The sequence below is a fragment of the Nilaparvata lugens genome, chromosome 2 (genome assembly GCF_014356525.2).
Source record: "Nilaparvata lugens isolate BPH chromosome 2, ASM1435652v1, whole genome shotgun sequence".
NCBI classification, from domain to species: domain Eukaryota; kingdom Metazoa; phylum Arthropoda; class Insecta; order Hemiptera; family Delphacidae; genus Nilaparvata; species Nilaparvata lugens.
In genome coordinates this window covers 86,491,285-86,510,708 of record NC_052505.1, presented here as the reverse complement: position 1 = coordinate 86,510,708, position 19,424 = coordinate 86,491,285, and the positions used below count along the sequence as shown (strand labels likewise).

The 19,424-nt window shown below is 34.5% G+C and overlaps 1 protein-coding gene across 1 annotated transcript in view; it reads left to right on the top strand.

Moving 5' to 3' along the window:
* Positions 1 to 9,084: 9,084 nt before the first annotated feature.
* LOC111055639 (myosin-IIIa) overlaps positions 9,085 to 19,424 on the top strand; it is a gene marked incomplete in the record, with an annotated part of 72,736 nt that continues 62,396 nt past the window's right edge. Inside the window, 1 exon segment of the mRNA XM_039421979.1 lies at positions 9,085 to 9,401.

The window sequence follows — 19,424 nt, the reverse complement described above, 5'->3', positions numbered from 1 at the left end:
ATTGTGTGTGTTCTTACATCCAACATCATACATTTATCACATATCAATGTTTCCAATTTTTTTTCTATTCTTCCATCACTTAATTTGCAACTAAAATCTATATTATACTTTACAATAATTGCAATTTACCAATGAAAAATATTTAAATTCATATGTAGTAGAAAATATATCAAATATAACACTTTAAGCAAGACCCAGTCTGTGAGACCGGATGTTTTGGTTTAGGTCAGTTCTGACCATGTTTCGGTTAGAGTGTTAATGCCTATTTGGAATATCAGGGTATGAACAGAAAGGTCTCTCAGGTCGATATATACATTTCAGCTCGCTAGCGTCCTTCTACAGCTATATCAATGACTAGCCGTCAGGCTCGCCTCGCTCGCCATATCCGTCTAGCCAGGGGGCGTAGCCCCCTGGACCCCCCCGACTGGATCGTCCAAAAATGAGATCAGCGGGCTGCATTTTTCATTTGAGCATGCTTCATTGAAAAAGGTGAGAAAACGCAGAGAAGCTGAGAAAAACGCTGATTTTGGGCGTATCTTTGATGAAATATTAAAGTCACCTCATCACAAAATTTCTAGACCCTAGCTAAACCTCTGTACCAAATTTGAACATTTTCTGTATATTACTTGATGAAAGAACTGAGAAAACGCAAAAACCCGCTAATTTTGGGCGTATCTTTGTCGTTATTTCAAATTCCTTCTAACACAACATTATTACACCCCAGCTGAGCTTCTGTAGTAAATTTGAACATTTTCTGTTCATTTTTTCTCGATAAAGCTGTGAAAGCGCAAAAAAAACGCTGGAAAAACGCAGATTTTGGGCGTATCTTTGGCGTTATTTCAAATTCTTTCTAACCCAACATTATTACTCCCTATCTCAGCTTCTGTACTAATTTTGAACAATTTCTGTTCATTTGTTCTCGATAAGACTGAGATAAAGCAAAAAAAAAAAAAAAACTGGAAGAACGCTAATTTTGGGCGTATCTTTGGAAAATTTTCCAAATCCGTTCTTAGTGCGCCTCTAAAGGGCCAACTGAACATACCTACCAAATTTTAACGTTTTTAGTCCGGTAGATTCTTAGTTCTGCGAGTGAGTGAGTGAGTCAGTCAGTCAGTGAGTGAGTGCCATTTCGCTGTTATATATATATATATATATATATATATATATATATATATATATATAGACTCCATCATTGCTCAGCTGCTTAGTGGTATCGATCTTCACCGCGACTTACTTGTTCTGTACGCACCTTGAGAAATGTTTTTTATAAATAAGAGTGTAGCAATATTACGAGTTTTCATTTGAGAAAATCTATGCATTCTTGATAGATATTGGAGCAAAAGGCTGTTGTACTTTTCATAACTGAGAAAGATGTGCAGAGAAAGTGATCGCCTTTTGAAATCAGTCACAGGACCTCGATTAAGAAGGATGTAGTCAACGGTGGATTGCAGATTATTCCGTTGCATATCGATCGATTTGTCACGTGGTTAACAATGTTTCTCTCGGCTGAAAGGCGTCCTAGCTTTCCCTCCCACTTTCTGTTTTGGTTTGTTCACTTGTTCGTCTCTGCCTGCGGTTCAATGATTTAATGAAAATGAACCTTCAATTGCAGATGAAACCTGTTGATATGGAATAAAATGCTATTACGGGATGAGGGGTTTCTTCAACGAAACGCCTTGGGTGTATAGTGAGGTCCCACTTTATAATGGCAGTGTTTGGTTAGCAATGGTATTGCTATCCTTGTCTATCATTCAACAAAGCGGATAGCGCTATCTCTTTCTCGCTTTGCTCTGTTGCCAGATCGTCTTTTAACAATGTAGAATTAATAATTAATAAACAAAATATGTCATCTTAATTGTGAAAATTCGTTATTGAATTATTGAAAAATATAAAAATATAATTTCTTGCTCAATAAAATATAATTGATTATTTTTAAACGAGAATTAGCAGCTAATACTACACCAATAAACCTGTATCAGCTACCGTCTATAGGAGGCATTGACAAGACAGAGGATCGGCAACGTTGTTCTCCTATCTTTCTCCACTGCCATTATAACGTGGACCTCACTATAGCTGACGAATGTATAGGAATTAATCACTTGTTTGCATTTCTTGCAACAGTTTTCCACAAACAATGTTTGTAACCTGTTTCATGTATTTCCTTTTGGATTAATTTATTCAATAAAATGAAACTGTCACAAATTAAAAATACTCATTTATTTTAAATATTTGATAACATAGTTCCGATTTTTTACAGTTTACACCATTATCATTCTCTAGTCTCTCTACTTGTGCTAGAGTAGCTAATAGAAATTGATGATGATGTTAAGGTCGTAACTAATTTTATATGAACTAAAGTACTGCAAGAGCTACACTACTTAATAATTTATTTCAATTTTCCTCACTTACGTCATTATCAGTCTCGCTGACTGTTACACAATATTAAACATCTTCAGTTAACTTGTGCTGGAGTGGTTACAGTTACTAGAGATTGATAATGGTATTAAGATCGTAATTAGTTTTCCCATAAACTCAAGAACTACACTACTCCTCAAGAATTCATTTCAATTTCCCTCACTGATGTCATTATCAATATGGCTGATGGTTACACCATTATACATCTCCAGTAAAATTATCCTAGAGTGTCTGCTAAAGATTGATAATGGTGCTAAGGTCTTAACTAGAGTGGCTACTATAGATTGATAATGTTGCTAAGATCGAAACCAGTTTTTCTGTAAATTCAAGAACTACGACTTAAATTACATAACTCATTCATTTGAAATATTTGATAAAATAGTTCAGATTTTTCAATTATTATTCTCTAGTCTCTACTGGTGCTAGAGTAGCTAATAGAGATTGATAATGATGTTAAGATCGTAACTTATCTATAAATATAAAAGCGAAATGGCACTCACTGACTGACTGACTGACTGACTGACTGACTGACTCACTCACTCACTCACTCGCAGAACTATAAATCTACCGGACCAAAAACGTTCAAATTTGGTAGGTATGTTCAGTTGGCCCTTTAGAGGCGCACTAAGAAATCTTTTGGCAATATTTCAACTCCAAGGGTTGTTTTTAAGGGTTTAAAGTTTGTCTTTTAGCATGTATATTCTTCTTCTCCCAATCTCTTAATTATAATGTATAATTGTATAATTATAATTATATATATATCCATATCATATGTTACTATAGAACTATAATCTAGATAGAGTACCTCTTCGAAACAGTTGTTAACTGGCAACTAAATTAATAATTTTGTCAGGTTGGCATTAAGTTGAGTTGACTTTGTTAGGTTGGCATCAAGTTGAAGATTTGAATGCTTTTATCGCGGAAAAATTGATTGGGCACTGCTACTTCAATCCTGGGAATATTATATTACTTGCCGTCAGGCTCGCTTCGCTCGCCATATCCGTTTAGCCAGACGTTTAGTCTGGACCCCCGACTGGATTGTCCTAACATATGATAAAAATGCTCAAATGAAAAATGCATGCGAGCGAAGCGAGCCTGCTAATCTCATTCTTGGACGATCCAGTCGGGGGTCCAGGGGGCTAGACGGATATGGCGAGCGAAGCGAGCCTGACGGCTAGTTTTCTATAATCTCTAAAACTACACTATTCCGCAAGACTTTATTTCATTTCTCCTCACAGATGCCATTACAATCATATTAGATTTATTCAGTGAAAGTAGCAAATTCACACACATTTTTATTAATCCTAAGCTCGACCATAAAAAGTACAAAGGAAATTGTCCCAAATCTAAAGCATGGGTCGTTAGCATGGAAAAATATTGTCATGATTCTTCAGAGGCCGAACGTAGTTCCCTGCCTGGACGTGATTAATTGAAGCCACAAAGAAGATGAGCTTTCAATGCGCTCTGGTGGCTTTCGAGGCGGCGACAGAATGATGCATCAGCAACGACAATCACCACGTAAAGAAAAATAAATTGAAGTCGTGAAGGAGACTTCAATGAGAATATTGTCCGAAGTCATTGCTTTGCGGTTACCAAGTAACCTCATAACCCGAATAGGACAAATTTGCAGGAAATATTGCCTTGAGGACCATTCTCTCGGATGGTCTGTAATAGTTTTTCTTCTATATAGGTATGCGTTGAGATTTTTAAACACCATGTCACCACTTTTTGTGTAGTTGAGAAGTTGATATTGTGGTAATTATTCATATTGAATGAAAAAGACTAAGAAATTGTCAAAAAACCACAGATTTATTGATACTTGAAAGACCGGTTTCGGTTATTACACCATTGTCAATGGTCATGTTTATCAGAGATTGACAATAGTGTAATAACCGAACCGGTCTTTCTAAGTATCAATAAATCTGTGGTTTTTAGACAATTTCTTAGTCTTTTTCATTCACCATGTCACCACTTTACTCAGAAGAAGCTTAGCGTGGTCATTCAAAATTATACAGTATTTGAACGAGCGTTAGCGAGCTCCTACTTTTTACTCAAGGCCTGAATCGGTTTCCGTCTGTTTGTTTGTGTGTATGTTCTACAATAACTTTCGAATGCTTTGATCAATCAGCCTTAAGTATTGAACACATAAGTATTCTTCTTTACAGATCAAGTTTGTGAAACAACAATTTCACTCATTTTTGACCTTTTTCAGGCAAATAAAGGGATAGGGTCTCGATATATGGTTACTATGCATTGCGTATGCTATAGATGGACTCGATAATCACGAGAGGAAAGAACATAGACAAAAGTCACTAGTAGTTCTATGACCTCACGCAGGATTCTCATCCACAAGTACCTGATTGTCAGCTGATTTATGATGAATAATTCTATAGTCTGATTTTTACTCTAATATTGGCGTATGAAGGAGGCTCCTTTTTCCTTTTATATTATCCTTGAAATGCTAAATTTCCAAAAAAAAACTTGTATATACGTCGACGCGCAATTAAAAAAGGAACATACCTGTCAAATTTCATAAAAATCTATTACCGCGTTTCGCCGTAAATGCGCAACATTTAAACATTAAGAGAAATGCCAAACCGTCGACTTGAATCTTAGACCTCACTTCGCTCGGTCAATAATTTTTAATATGGAATATTGTAAATTGATTCTAACCGGGGATTTCAATAGAAGTACAGTAGAACAGCTGATTGAATATCAAGTTTTTCAAAAATTCCCCCAGAAGAGCCTTCAAGTTGCGGATTTCAAAATCAGAATAATTTTATTATAGTCCGTTCATTATCGAGCTCTTCAGCCCAGGGGGCTCACTAGTTAATTTATTGTAAAATCTATAATTGAGTAGGATACTAGCAGAAAAACTGCTCCCTTAAGTGGAAAACCCCATAAAATTTTCATTTTTTCTGAAATAAAAATAAAACTACGGCATTTATTCGTTTTTGAATCCTGGAATGTAGAACTGTGAGAAATGCCGAAAGCTTCGGGGAAGCCTACTTTGTTTTAATGATTGCATGGAAGTTTATTATTTGAATAAATAGCAGGTCAATTCATCCCGAAAGAATCATTCATTTCTCACAATAATAATTTATTTATAATTATATTGATACATAAAATATCATTCTCAATAATTATAATTGTGAGAATAGGATGAATTAAAGCTGTATTATAATACTAGTAAGGTCCATATTTTGTTATTCGCTATATATTTATATATAAAATCGAATGTATGTGTGTATGTTTGTTCCCTATACACTTGAAAACTACTTGACAGAACGGCATGAAACTTTGGGAATATGTTGTGTGGATATTGGGGTTGGTTTCTGTCTGGAGATTTTAGAAGGGGGGCTAATAATAGTAATTGAGGAGTTTAATGGAATAGGGGCGTAACCCAGAAATTGGGATTTCGAGAAAATGGGCCTTGAAGTTTTCAACCAGTTTCAAAATAGAGAGGTTTTTTTCTAAATACTTGGAACTAGTATCATATGGTAGTTTGATATCTTATGAATCGATTGGAATATAAAAATTCGAAGTATACAGCTACAGTTAATCTATATTGAATGTTTAAAATATGCTTGTAACTGCCCTTATTCCATTCAACAGCTCAATACTGACCTTTTTCCGTTCAAGTCACATTGAATGGAAGAAGGGCAGTTTCAGTCATTTGAGACTTTGCATTATATTTCAGCTGTAAAATAATAAAAAAATTGAATGGATGATTTTTAATAGATAAAAACCTAATAATGATGATATTTATTGAATTTATTTTTCAAAAATAAATAATAAATGATAACAAACAGAAAAGTTATAACTACCTAAATGGTATTAGTCTGCTGGACTTTGCAAATTTGTTCGAAACAGGCCTTTATGAGATAAGAAAAAAAGTTATATACATCTTAATATCAATAACCTAAGTGGTAGCTGCCTGAGACTTTGCGAATATATTATCAAAAAATATGCCTTTTGGTCATCACTCAGATATCGGTAAAGACGTAGGTTTAATAGAATAAAAAAAAACAAGTTCCAATACTTTCTATTACTCAAAGTTGATTCTAAGATTTCAAAAGCAAAGTATAACGTATTAGAGCATAATAATCATGAAGCATTTCTGTTTACAACCAATCCAAAAGCCTAAGCTGAAAGCTCTGATCACAGACTGTGGAAACTAGAACTGCTGACAAACATAGCCTCCTAAAAATCAACGTCATGATCTCGAGAAAGAAGATATAAGAGTGAAACTTTGCAGGTATACCAACTAAACTACGTAGATTCCAAAAAAGCATTTAACGGAAAAAGGGCAGAACTTGGTTTACGCCCCTATTCCATCTAGCTCCTCAATTTATTAATCCATTTTACAGACATATGTTTCCGTACTTGCCGGCCAAGCGGCTAACGTAGAACGGGAAGATGATCATGATTCAAGATCATGAGTTGTGATAATAAGATTTTGCATCTTCTAAACTACGGTAGTTTAGAGTTGAAGTGTAGTTTTCCTACGGTAGTTTGGAGTTGAAGTGTAGTTGATTGGTACCAGCTACCAATAGAAGACCTATACAAAATTATCAGGCCCCTATCATTGAGAAACTGGAAAATGTTGGGAAAAATGATTCACCTCATGAAAGAGAGTTGTTCATATTGCATCATTATTAATTACTGAAGAATGACAGAATAATTCTTTTTTTTTTTAATTTAGCTTAGCTGATATTCATCCTAAAATGGAAGATGGAAAGAATAAGGAATTCTGTGTGATTCATCGTATATCACATACGATGCATAAGCATACGATGGACCCTGGATCATCTATTGGCAATCAACAACTATGAAAACATTGAATTCATCGTTGAAACTTGGAACACTGATTTAACCTATCTATTTTTTTTCAATTCAACACTTTACTGATAGATATTACTACCAATTGATTGAGAAGAATATGTTTTCGGAATAATAAATGCTGCATGATTAAGTACATAGGAACTCCGTATTTAGATGTAAATGGAAATATTGATTGTCAGATAAATTCCATGATTCACCAAATAAAGTCAAGTACGACATGAGATACATTGACTTTTTGGCGGAACGAAGTTCGCCGGGCCAGCTAGTTATGAATAAATGCTAGCAACTGGATGAAAGGCATCTTCCATTTTTTTGTGTGTGGATGAAGTTTAGAGTCTGGAATATTCTACTCTGCCAGGATAAAAATAATAACAACCTTCCTTTCATCTACAGATTCCTTTCTTCTCCTCACCCTTCCTCTTGGTCCTACTACCCTATCCTCTTTCCCCCTAACATACACACCACGGATGGAATGCATCTTTTGTCAAGCTTATCAGCTGTTTGCTTGCTGAAAGCACCGCTCTGGCGTGAAGATACGCAAATTCATCTGTATCACGGTGATGTGTATCCTGCATTGTCGAAGAATTGTTCCTGATCTGTATTTCTTCATCGCTTCTCTCAAGAAATATGTTTAATTTATTATTTATCAGACTCCAGACTATGAACTACAAATAATTTGAAATGAATTATCGCTGGACAGAAATTTTATCAATCAATAATTTGAAAAACTACTTGCTCCTCAACAACGCATACAGTAGGCCTACAATGTTTTTAGACTACCTATACTCAAATTCGTATATGAGTACGGTAGGTTATTTTTATTTGAAAAATGTATTTATCATACCCATATAAAAGCAAACTCCAAACTTCTAATCATAATGAATATTATTATATTTACATTTTTACTAATATCATTCTAATAGCAATCTAGCACAAATTTGGCTAATTTTATACGGTTTAGCAATATTTTTTGTCCTAAACTGAAAAAAATGGATTGCAGACATAGTTCTTCTATTAAATAGCGTTATTAGTTTTTCTCTGTTATTATGTATTAGCCTTCTATTTTTTAGAGAAAAAAACAATCAAATCAATCACATCCTTCTGATTGATTATCTGACTTGAAAAAAAACAACCATGTTAATTAAGTTATATCCTTGAATCCTTTCAGATCTAGATCAGTGGTGGAAAGGAATATTACATGGTATTGAGCATGGACATTTTTAAACATCACGATTAAAGTTGCCATTAGAAGTTTTATTTAGGCTGTCTTCCTTCGACCCCGTTATAAACTTTGGTTTCTCTTCCTCAGTTTTTACCAATTTCACTTTCTTTTCTAGCTCCTCAATGATTTAATTCTAATTTTTGACTCCATTTGTTTCCAACTTTCCAATAAAATAGGCCTAATATTTTGAATAAAATTTGATTAAACTTTTGAAGAGTTCAAGAGGTCTAGAGTGTATTCTTCCAGACAAGAATTGTAAAATACATTCCTTATTCAAGGTCAACTGAAAGAAAAATAATTAAAAAATAAGTACCATAGCCTATTCACAAGAATTTAAAATTAATGTATTATCTGTTTTTTTAATTGAATTTTTAAATTGCATTACACAACAAAAAATGTAGCAAAATTTATCGAGTTCCCTAACCATACTCTACCGTATCTTCCAAGGAAAAAAATAAACTATTAATTTTTAATAGATAACAACATTATAGAGATTTCAAGCCTGACATGATAAGAGATTCTGTTGCAGAATGAGTTTCCTGTCTGTAAGATAGTTTCCAGAGTGCATACCGTGATGCAGCGTCGTTCCATTTTAAATCTTCCAGTTTGTTGTTTTGGCTCGCAGTTTAAGTATCGGAAACTGATTTACCGAAATCAACTTGTTGAATCTTGTTTGTTAGTTTGTTGCCGTAGATAAAACTTCATATCGTCTATATTATTGTTATTTAAGCAGATTTTTTTTGTCAAAGTGAAGTGTCAAACTAGCAGCTGTGAGAAATAAGAAAGGATTGTGCATCATTGAGTTTACTCGAAAGAATGTACTTTGATTCCATGCCGGTGGAGTAAAAGTGAGTTTCAAGTGATAACACAGGCATCCTCGTCATGTAATCTGCCGTATTGACAATAAATTGATAACACTGTGAGTATAATCATTATATTATCTTGTTCCTAGAGAATTTAAATATCAAATAACATGTCTTTGACAAAATCTCAGAAGTATGTCTGTTTCTTTTCAAGTTTTAATATTTTTAATAATTAGCCTAATGCAGTAGGTACCAATATTCCAGTTATCAGTGATGATTTAGTGAAATATTTTTATTTAGTTTGGTTTTCAACTTACCTAAATTCCTAGTTCAAGTTTCAATTTTGGACCCAAAATTGAACAAAGCTTAGGACATTTATAAACATAACCTATTTTTGTACAATTTCCATCCAAGTTTGGGAAAGGAACAGTTTTCGACTTTGAGTGCCGGTTGCACAAAAGCCGGTCAAGTGTTAACAGTATTTAATTCCACAAAACCAATCAGAGAAGACGTCTTTCAAAAATGCATTTAATGATTGGTTCTTGTGAAATTAACTACGATTAAAATTTAACCGGCTTTTGTGCAACTGGGACTAAGCCTGTTGTTACTTTCCCAATCATTCATAGTTAAGAATGATCAATGATTTTGTTTCTATTAATTTATTAATATTAATAAATATTGAGGCCTCTATAGACAGCACCTATACATTGACAACACGTTACATTATAATTTCCATGTTTCAATTTGTGGGCTTCAACCATTCAAGATTCTATAATATCTAGATCGAGGAAGCTTATTGCAGCATTTCAATCTGATGTTGTTTCAAACTTTATGCTTCTTACAAACTTTCCTGAAAAGGTGGACTACAAACTTTCTTGGGACTGAATACCTTTTCACATTTAAAAAAGTACTTAGGTATCAAATTTCAAATGAATAATTGTTATAATTCTACAATAATTAAAAATAAATAATTTCAGGTTGATGGTAGGCCTACGATACCATGATTTATTTTAACAGACTTGAAAAGATTCGAGTGTTTTTCAGTTAATACCATATACTGATTAGTTAGCTTATAAATTCTTCATCATACAAATGCAAAATTATTTCTGTTAGGAATCTGTTACCTAACTTATCTATAAAATCTTTCTGTTACCTATCTTTAAAATATGAAATATAATAATTTCACAACAATACTATGTTATATGAACCGCAATGAGAAAGAGATGTCATTTTATCATTACAAGAGAGATAAAAAGATAAACAACAATTTTCAGTTATATGTTATAGGTACATAATAATTCAATGTGAGTAAAACAACAGTTATCTTCATTATAAGTTATAGCATAGATAAAGGAGCATAAAGAAGGAGGTAAAGAGCATAAGGAAAGCAAAAGAGCATAAGGAGCAAAGGAGGTCCTTTACTCCTGGAGCAAAGGAGCTATATTTCATGTCTCTGGTTATAGGTATAATTATTAAATTGTGAGTCGGAACAGACAAATACGGTACTTGTATGCCTTAGTCCTTGAAGGCCATCAAAATAAGAAGAATACGAAAATGTAGCCCACTATTTTGACGATGCATTCGTGTCTGAGCTAGGGATTGGTAGCATTTTCCCAAAATAGTATGCTGGCCATAACTTACTCGTAACCCTCCAAAGCCACCCCTTCAACCCCGCCCATAGCCCATACCCGCACTACAGATGTTTATGAGACGAGGTCTCATAAACAAAAAAATCGCCAAAATTGAACAATTGTTTATGAGGCGTAGTCTTGGACGGGCTTTTTTTGCAAATGTGTTTTCTGTTTCTTCATGGGTCATTCAACTTTTATTGCGTAATTGCATAAGATTTTTTGTGTCCCAGTGATTTTTAATAAAACTACCTAATTTCGATTTTTGATCAATAAAAGTTTGGCAATAACAATACTATGGGTTTTTATTACATTATATACTATCCATTCTTGATGGATGCGTTGAAGCCACAGAGTATAGAAGCACAGATAAAATAAGTAATAACCACAGATAAAATAAGTAATACTAAGTAAATCTTCTCATACTAAGGAGTCTTCTCTAGAACATGGTACGCCATAGTGGAGTAGGTCAATTTCCACACAGAAAAATCTAAACAAGTAGAGGACACATAAGATTTTTTTGTAACTAACTATTGTATGTAATGTTGTAAGTAATTTATCTAATATTTTGTGTTATTGATGTTGTAGTTTTGGTTTTTTTTTTTGGTGGAAATAAACATTTTATTCATTTTTTTTTATTCAAATAAATATTACTTACTCCCCTCTGATAGAAGTTACATTCTATACGTACTCTCTGGTTGAAGCACTACAATACTTTTCATAACTTCCTTTCTCTCTTCTTGTCATTCCTGGTCAAATTTGGGGACGTATATTGGTCTCTTTAGTTCCTAATTTATGGCATTGATATAAAATTCCAATTTAGACAATGAAAATATTCAGATGAATATCGTGGAAAGGTGTCCGCTAGTGTGTAAAACACTTGGACTTAACTAATTTTTTTCCACATGGTAGACACAGTGAGTATGAATGTACGATTCTATGTTACATTCTATACTCACTGGGTAGACAGTGTTCTTCCATGTTGTTCGTAACTAGAAATTGTACTCACAAAAACGTTCGGGAGCAATACAACAGTTGTTCTAAACTATCTACACCAAAAAGAAACGGAAAAACGTTGAAGCTATTATCGATTAGCCTTTTGCACGGTTATTGCTGTAAGACAGCTTTGTTGCAATTTGGGAGTCATCAACCTTAGAGCAATTAGGTACCTACTTACTAGTAGAAGTAACCGTTTCATTTCCCCACTTGTCTTCTTGAGTATACTTATACTTATACTTAACTACTCATATTATTAGGAGTATAATTATAAAGAAAATACCTTCTTATCATTTAATAGTCTTACAAAATGTGGCCATACAAAATATCCACATAATATTCCTGACATTTTTGGGGTATAATTCGATCCGAATGTCGGAAAGTTTTTTTTTCTGAGGGTGAAGACCACATGAGCTCTAGGCTTGTGCGTGGGTGAAGAGGCGGATGATTATGAGAGATGAGTGGACCTACAGTTTTAGGTAGATTCCTAACCACCGGGAAGCGATTTTACAACTCATGAATCATATTCAGAGGAGTTGGCTCAAACGGTCACCCTTCCAACGGGAGTAGCAAGCGCATGATTCTTAACTTATCTAAGCTTATCAGCGCGACCACTGATTCAAACCGCTCCCAAACTAGTCTCAACTTTTAGAATTGATGTTAAATACAGAGTATTTATGTCTTTCATTAATTCATTTGTATTTTTGTATTTTTTTTTAATTTGAGAAATTGTTGCTCAACTAACTTTACAATCAGTAGACCTCTTCACATTTTTTCACTTATCCTTCATTGAAGTAGGTAGTTTTGGGCTCAGAATGAAGTCAATGACTTCCTAGATGAGTCCATGAGTAGGACGATGTAATTATTGAAAATAAACCAAACGGCGTATATCTTGATCATAATCTATTAAGAAATAAATATAGAATTCCGGTTTGAAAACAGTAAAGTACTTCATCAATTTTGAGTTCTATGTAAGTATCATAATTTCTTTTCATATGAATCTCAATCATTTTCCCAGCACTCAACATTTCTACTAAATAGCTCCTACTTTCCTTTTCCAACCCCATAATGATGTTCATCTCGCATGGCATCTAAATAAGGTCCGTTTTATAATAATGGTACTTAATTCTGCAAGGCTTCTTGTAAATAGAAGAATTATTAATTTATGGTTGACGCCTAAACATAATGACTCAATTATTCCGGCTGAGTACCCCTCTGCTAATGTTGATACCGTTAGAAATCTCGCAAATTTCTCTGATAACTCCCTCGTATCAATCTTTGAATGTGAATGATCGCAATAAACGAGCTGGAAACTTTCAGAGCGGACGTATGAAAACCAATCTTTTCCTGCCAAGATACACGAATGTGACCTTTATCTGGTGAGTGTACTATATAGAACGTCCTGATGGAGTCCATAACATCGATTAAGTGCACTAACCCACATTTCGTGAACCGCGATCACTAGTTGATTGCACCCAGCGTGAGGAAGGGCGTCACAGAAATAGGACATCACCTTGAGGCAAAAACGATAAATGGATTACTTCTTGCCGGATAATGGATCAATTTATTTCATTTATAGAAATTTATCACGTCCGCAAGGAACGTAGATAACTGCTGATGCGAAAATGAGCGATACTACTGATAAGAGCGCTCGTTTCTGTCGATGATTGTATATCAGTAGCCCTATTGAGATCGTGTACTTAGCTGTGACCCACATAGCTAGAAATCCCTTCCTAGCAGATCTAATTTGGTTAGTTTTACTTCGCCTTTTCTCTTGATATCATCACAGATACAAGCATTCTCTGTGATATCATCTATAGCAGTTTATAATCTGGAGAAAACTCTTGTGGTAGTTAATATTGATTGCTCTTCCTGTTGAATGTATATTTGAAGTTTAATTGAAAAATAAAAAATAAGCATATATTTTCAGCATATCGCATAACAACTAAAACAAACATAACAGATAGGAAATATTGATTAGTAGCAATTTTTATGCACATAACAATCAGTGTATTATTTATTCGACCGTGAAGTAGTTATCCTGTTCACGTCAAGATTTTGCTGGTCTGAAACTGAACAGCCTGTTGATACCTTTCATATCTGAACAGCTTTTTCATACCTTGATATACCTATAGGTATATCTTAGTTTCTAATATACGAAGAAGGTAGGAGGGTCGATGCAATGTCTGTCTACCTATGATATTACCTTTCATAGTGTTGAGCCTCTGAGATAAATTTGCTTTCCTTATTTCTTCAAAAATAGATGGGTTCACACACCTATTTAAAAGTAATCGCTAAATTAATAAAGTGCATAATTTCATGTTCATCGTAATTAATATTTTAAGAAAATACAAATTAATGCTTCTGCTGCTACTGTTGATTTTCCAGTGGGAACAGATGTTAGTTAATTTCTGGAATTGTACCATTACCATAAGTCCAATTTTTGATCTCTAGATTAGTACCATCATCATTCAAAATATCTTTGATGGAGATGACAGGGTCTTGAAGTATAGTTAGAGTTCAGTTTTAATATAGAAGGTAACTGAGGGTGTTGAAAAGTAATGCATGTATTCTAATGTATCAGAAAGAAGTCAGAACATAGTGGAGCGTCGAAGGTAGCGTAGAAGGAAGAAGAGAGTGGATACACTTTTTAGATACATGCATTATTTTCAACATTCTCAGATACCTTATATGCTACCTTTACCTCTCCACTATGCGTTGACCTTTTATCATCTCTCACGCAAGGAGGTAATCCTATCCAATGATCCTAGTTCAGCTCTTTTTTATTATTCTGATCATGCTCCTAGTTCAGGCCTTCTAGCAAGTTTTGACTTTCAAAAATGAAGTGGGTAATCATTATATCTCAAAAACTCTAGTTCCGAAGTGAAACTTTGATATTAAAATCTCAATCTTATCAGTCTTCTCTAGAAACCAAGATTGGGTGGAAAGAAGGATGAAATACGTATACATCATGAGACAGATTTCACAAGGCCTCGAGCTTCAAAGTATCATTCATATTTTGAAAAACGACATTTACCGCTTTATTTTTGTGATTAAACTCAAGGAAGTGTGCCGGATGAAGCTTTAAACGACTTAACGCTTCCGGCAAAAAGTGTGAATCGCTCGCGTGTTGAGTGCACCTTCGTTCTCGATGATTTATCCAGTCGATTTGAAATAAACTGTTGCAAGTTAATTGAAAAGCCAGTCTTTTCTACTGGAAAAAGCATTAGTCGCCTTTCTTTCGAACGGGAGAGAAATGAAATCTGAGGGAAGTGGCACTTTTTTCGAATAAAACTGTGCCGGCACTTTTTCCTTGGATGAAAGTTGTTTACCGACTGAGGAAGAGATGATGATGATGAAGAAGAAGAGGAGGAATAAAATGATTATGATTATGGTGATTGTTATGACGGCCGGGTCATAGGAACTGGTCCGCACGGTTGGTTAACATCTGCCACAGTATATCTATAGTGTACATAATAATATATAAATAGTAAAGAATACGGTGAGATCATGAGCTGCCAAAGTTCACAGGCCCCTTGATGAGTTTGTCTGGCGTATGATCCTCGGAGTATTTTAAACAATCTGTGAGCGTATCTTGATAATAACTAATGTAAACACTTGAACATCATCTGACAGCTGAGCATACAGAGCCCGGCTTTTGTATTTGAACAGTCTTTTTCCAATGATCGTACCGAACGCTGCACGTCCATATCCGTTAATTTGATTACTCTGCAGGCTGTGGGAACGTTATAAGTGAAAGTGATCAATCAATATTCAAATTGATGCTCATAGGCTTTCTGCTTGAAATGTGAAGGATAATAATGATGATTGATAATAATTATTATTATTGGATGCATTGATAAGTAGCGACCGGTGATTAGAGGCAGTTAGCTTTGGGAACTTCTATTCTCACTTCGTGAATAGAACGACTCAATCAATATTTTTTCAACAGTTTTTATTATAAGGTTTATTTCCATAAAGAGTTTCAAGACAGGAGAGTTTCCAAATGCTCAGATTAGAATAATAAGCACAATTTTAGAGAAAAGATACCATTGCATTTTTTGTCTCCAGCACCATGCTCTTATCACAGATATAAACTGATTGTGGTTGTCTGTGCTCTCGTTTATTAGGCTACCAGATATGAAATATTAGGCTACTAATATAGTATTCTTTTCTCCTATCTTATTAGAATATAGTATCATAGAGAAACAACGGCATAAGTAGATATCCCATGGTATAGGGCGTTTATATCGCAACTTTTACTCATCTCAAGCCGATAGTCCACGTAGTTCTTTCCCGTGAAGGGTGAAGCTGTGTGACGCTGGTAGTCTCTCATATTGTGCCGTTCATACTCTCTCACCCCAACAAAACAGTATGAATCGACAATAATCGGCTTGAGTTAACAGTAAAAGTTGCGACATAAACGCCCTATCCCATGGGATATCTACTTACGCTATTGTTTATCTATGATAGTATTCTTATTAAAGTTATAATACTTTTGCCGCATTTTTTTCAAGAACTAGTGAAATTTTTAGCAAGGTGTAGAGACATCGACAGGAAAAATTGTGAATAGTTATGTATCTGATAGATTGCACTTTCTTAGAATGCAACTTCCGGTTGCACTGATCATATTTTTTCACCATGAACCTTTATCTAATTGATTACTCTTTCCATGCTTGGCCAGTCAATAGTCATTCAATTTTTTACTTGGTAGACCTGTCATCGGGCATGGCGAGACGAAAGCCAAGTTTGACAAATTGAATTATCCAGTAGCTGAGAGAACTGAACAGAATAAATTAACCACAATTTCAAATCGAATTGATGAATCACTCGAACATTACTTTGGGAAAGAGTAGTAGTTTCACTCTCTCCAGTCTAGCGAAATTTCCTTAGAGTATGTCTAACCTTTCACTTTATTGCAACATTATTGCTTTTATTGCATTACTATATTTGCGATTCATTGCCTCTGGATAATCTCTCTCAATACGTAGAAACGATTGAAATTGATAGGCCTGTGAGTTCATCAACTCTTCAAACCGAGACATAAAACTTGACCTAGTGTAACAACCTATAGTTTTCGTTGATTGAGTTTGTTTTTCACTTTCAGTGTTACCGTGAGCATTAAACTCAATCTGGCGGTTTCATTCGGCTAATAGTAATAATTTAGTTTTTAATGGAGAGAAATAGGCTCCGAGGAACGATATAATCTGTAACGGTAGGTTGGTCCTACCTGTTTTGGGCCATTGACTTTGTAAGGCCGACCAGTTGGCCAGACTGATGATTACAGGTGCTGTCTGCTGTCCCCTTTCTTCACCTCATCATATATGCAAATAATAATGTATTCAATATGTATTTTATAAACACTCCTAATGCTAATCCTTGTTTCTGCACTGTCCATAATTGGAGTATTTAAATTTCGTTTGCTCAATTTCGCAGAAGCAGAATATGGTTAGGAAGTGGCTCCAATCATGTCCATTCTAACGAACGCTCTCCAATCTGATTATCATTAATAGGGATCAGGATCAGGATCAGTTAGTTTACAAATCAAAATGCAGAATCTGAAATGATGACCTAAACAATAAAATATACAAACTGATTTATTCAGACACTCAAATTTAATTGCTAATTCGAAATATCCCAGTTGCAATCCAGAACTAAAGTAGCTCCTGAATGTTAGTACTTTTTCCTTTATGGGACTGAATACTGATTAGAATATTATCCCATTAGCTTTCCAGAACTAGTAGTCTCTAAATGGTTAGTACATTTTCCAACTGGGTTCCAATTCTTCTCGTAAAATGATTAAATTCAATTTCAATTCAGTTTCAATTCATTTTTTTAAATTCATTTTCAATTCATTTTATTTTCAGAAAGTATACATTTTACAATATGTTCCCCTGAAAATTACTCCCCTAATATGGAACAAGTCCGTGTTTAGAGGAGGAGTCAATACAACAATAGGTGCAATAAAAGAAAGAAGAAGTTGACTTTCTACTGCGTTAGTCAGATAATACTTATTGAAAACTAACAGGTAACCAGGAAATAATTAAGGACTGAAAATATTTTTTGAAGTGAACAACTACAAGACTTAACATTTCTTGGACTATATGTAACACTAGCCGTCAGGCTTGCTTCGCTCGCCATATCCGTCTAGCCAGGGGGCTCCGCCCCCTGGACCCCCGACTGGATCGTCCAAGAATGAGATCAGCAGAATCGCTTCGCTCGCCTGCATTTTTCATTTGAGCATTTTTATCATATGTTAGGACAATCCAGTCGGGGGTCCAGACTAAACGTCTGGCTAAACGGATATGGCGAGCGAAGCGAGCCTGACGGCTAGTAATATAATATTCCCAGGATTGAAGTAGCAGTGCCCAATCAATTTTTCCGCAATAAATGCATTTAAATCTTCAACTTGGTGCCAACCTAACAAAGTCAACTCAACTTAATGCCAACCTAACAAAGTCAACTCAACTTAATGCCAACCTGACAAAATTATTAATTTAGTTGCCAGTTAACAACTGTTTCGAAGAGGTACTCTATCTAGATTATAGCTCTATAGTAACATATGATATGGAAATTTCAATTATAATTAAGAGATTGGGAGAAGAATATACATGCTAAAAGACGAACTTTAAACCCTTAAAAACAACCCTTAGAGTTAAAATATTGCCAAAAGATTTCTTAGTGCGCCTCTAAAGGGCCAACTGAACATACCTACCAAATTTGAACGTTTTTGGTCCGGTAGATTTTTAGTTCTGCGAGTGAGTGAGTCAGTCAGTCAGTCAGTGAGTGAGTGAGTGCCATTTCGCTTTTATATAATTATATAGATTATCTAAATTTGGGAGAGGAATAGCATAAGGTTACCTTTTTTTTCTCTCCCTATCATTTCCATTATGTATTTATTGTATGAATGAATAAAGAATGTAACAACAACCCGTGCTGCTTTACACCGGGGAAAATTTGGTGTTGTAAAATGCAATCTCCTCATGTCCAGGAAAAATTTATCACAATGTGTGGTGATACTGTAATACAGCAAGTGCTCCTCAGATTTACTGTTTTTGTTCGAAATTAAATGTTTAATTAATTATGAAGAACTACAAGACTTAACCTATTTCGGACTATTTGTAACCTTATCTAAATTTGGAAGAGGAATATCACAATGTTACCTTATTTTTTCTCTCCCTATCATTCTGACTATGTACTTATTGTATGAATCAATCATCGATCATTAACAATAATAATCAATCATCATGTACATCATGATTTCATATCATTATTTTACATTTCTCACTGTAAGCATGAGTTTATTATAGAAAACATTACTATAATACTATGATGCCACTGAACCGTTGTTCCAGGTTTTTCTAAATTACTCCACTGATAATATTCGTTCATTCGATTTCTTTCAACTTCCAATAGAATTTTCCAAATCATACAAATGTTGAAACGAAAAGTAAAAACAATATTCATGATTGAAGGTTTTTTATTCTACAGTGATATATATATATTTTTTCAATG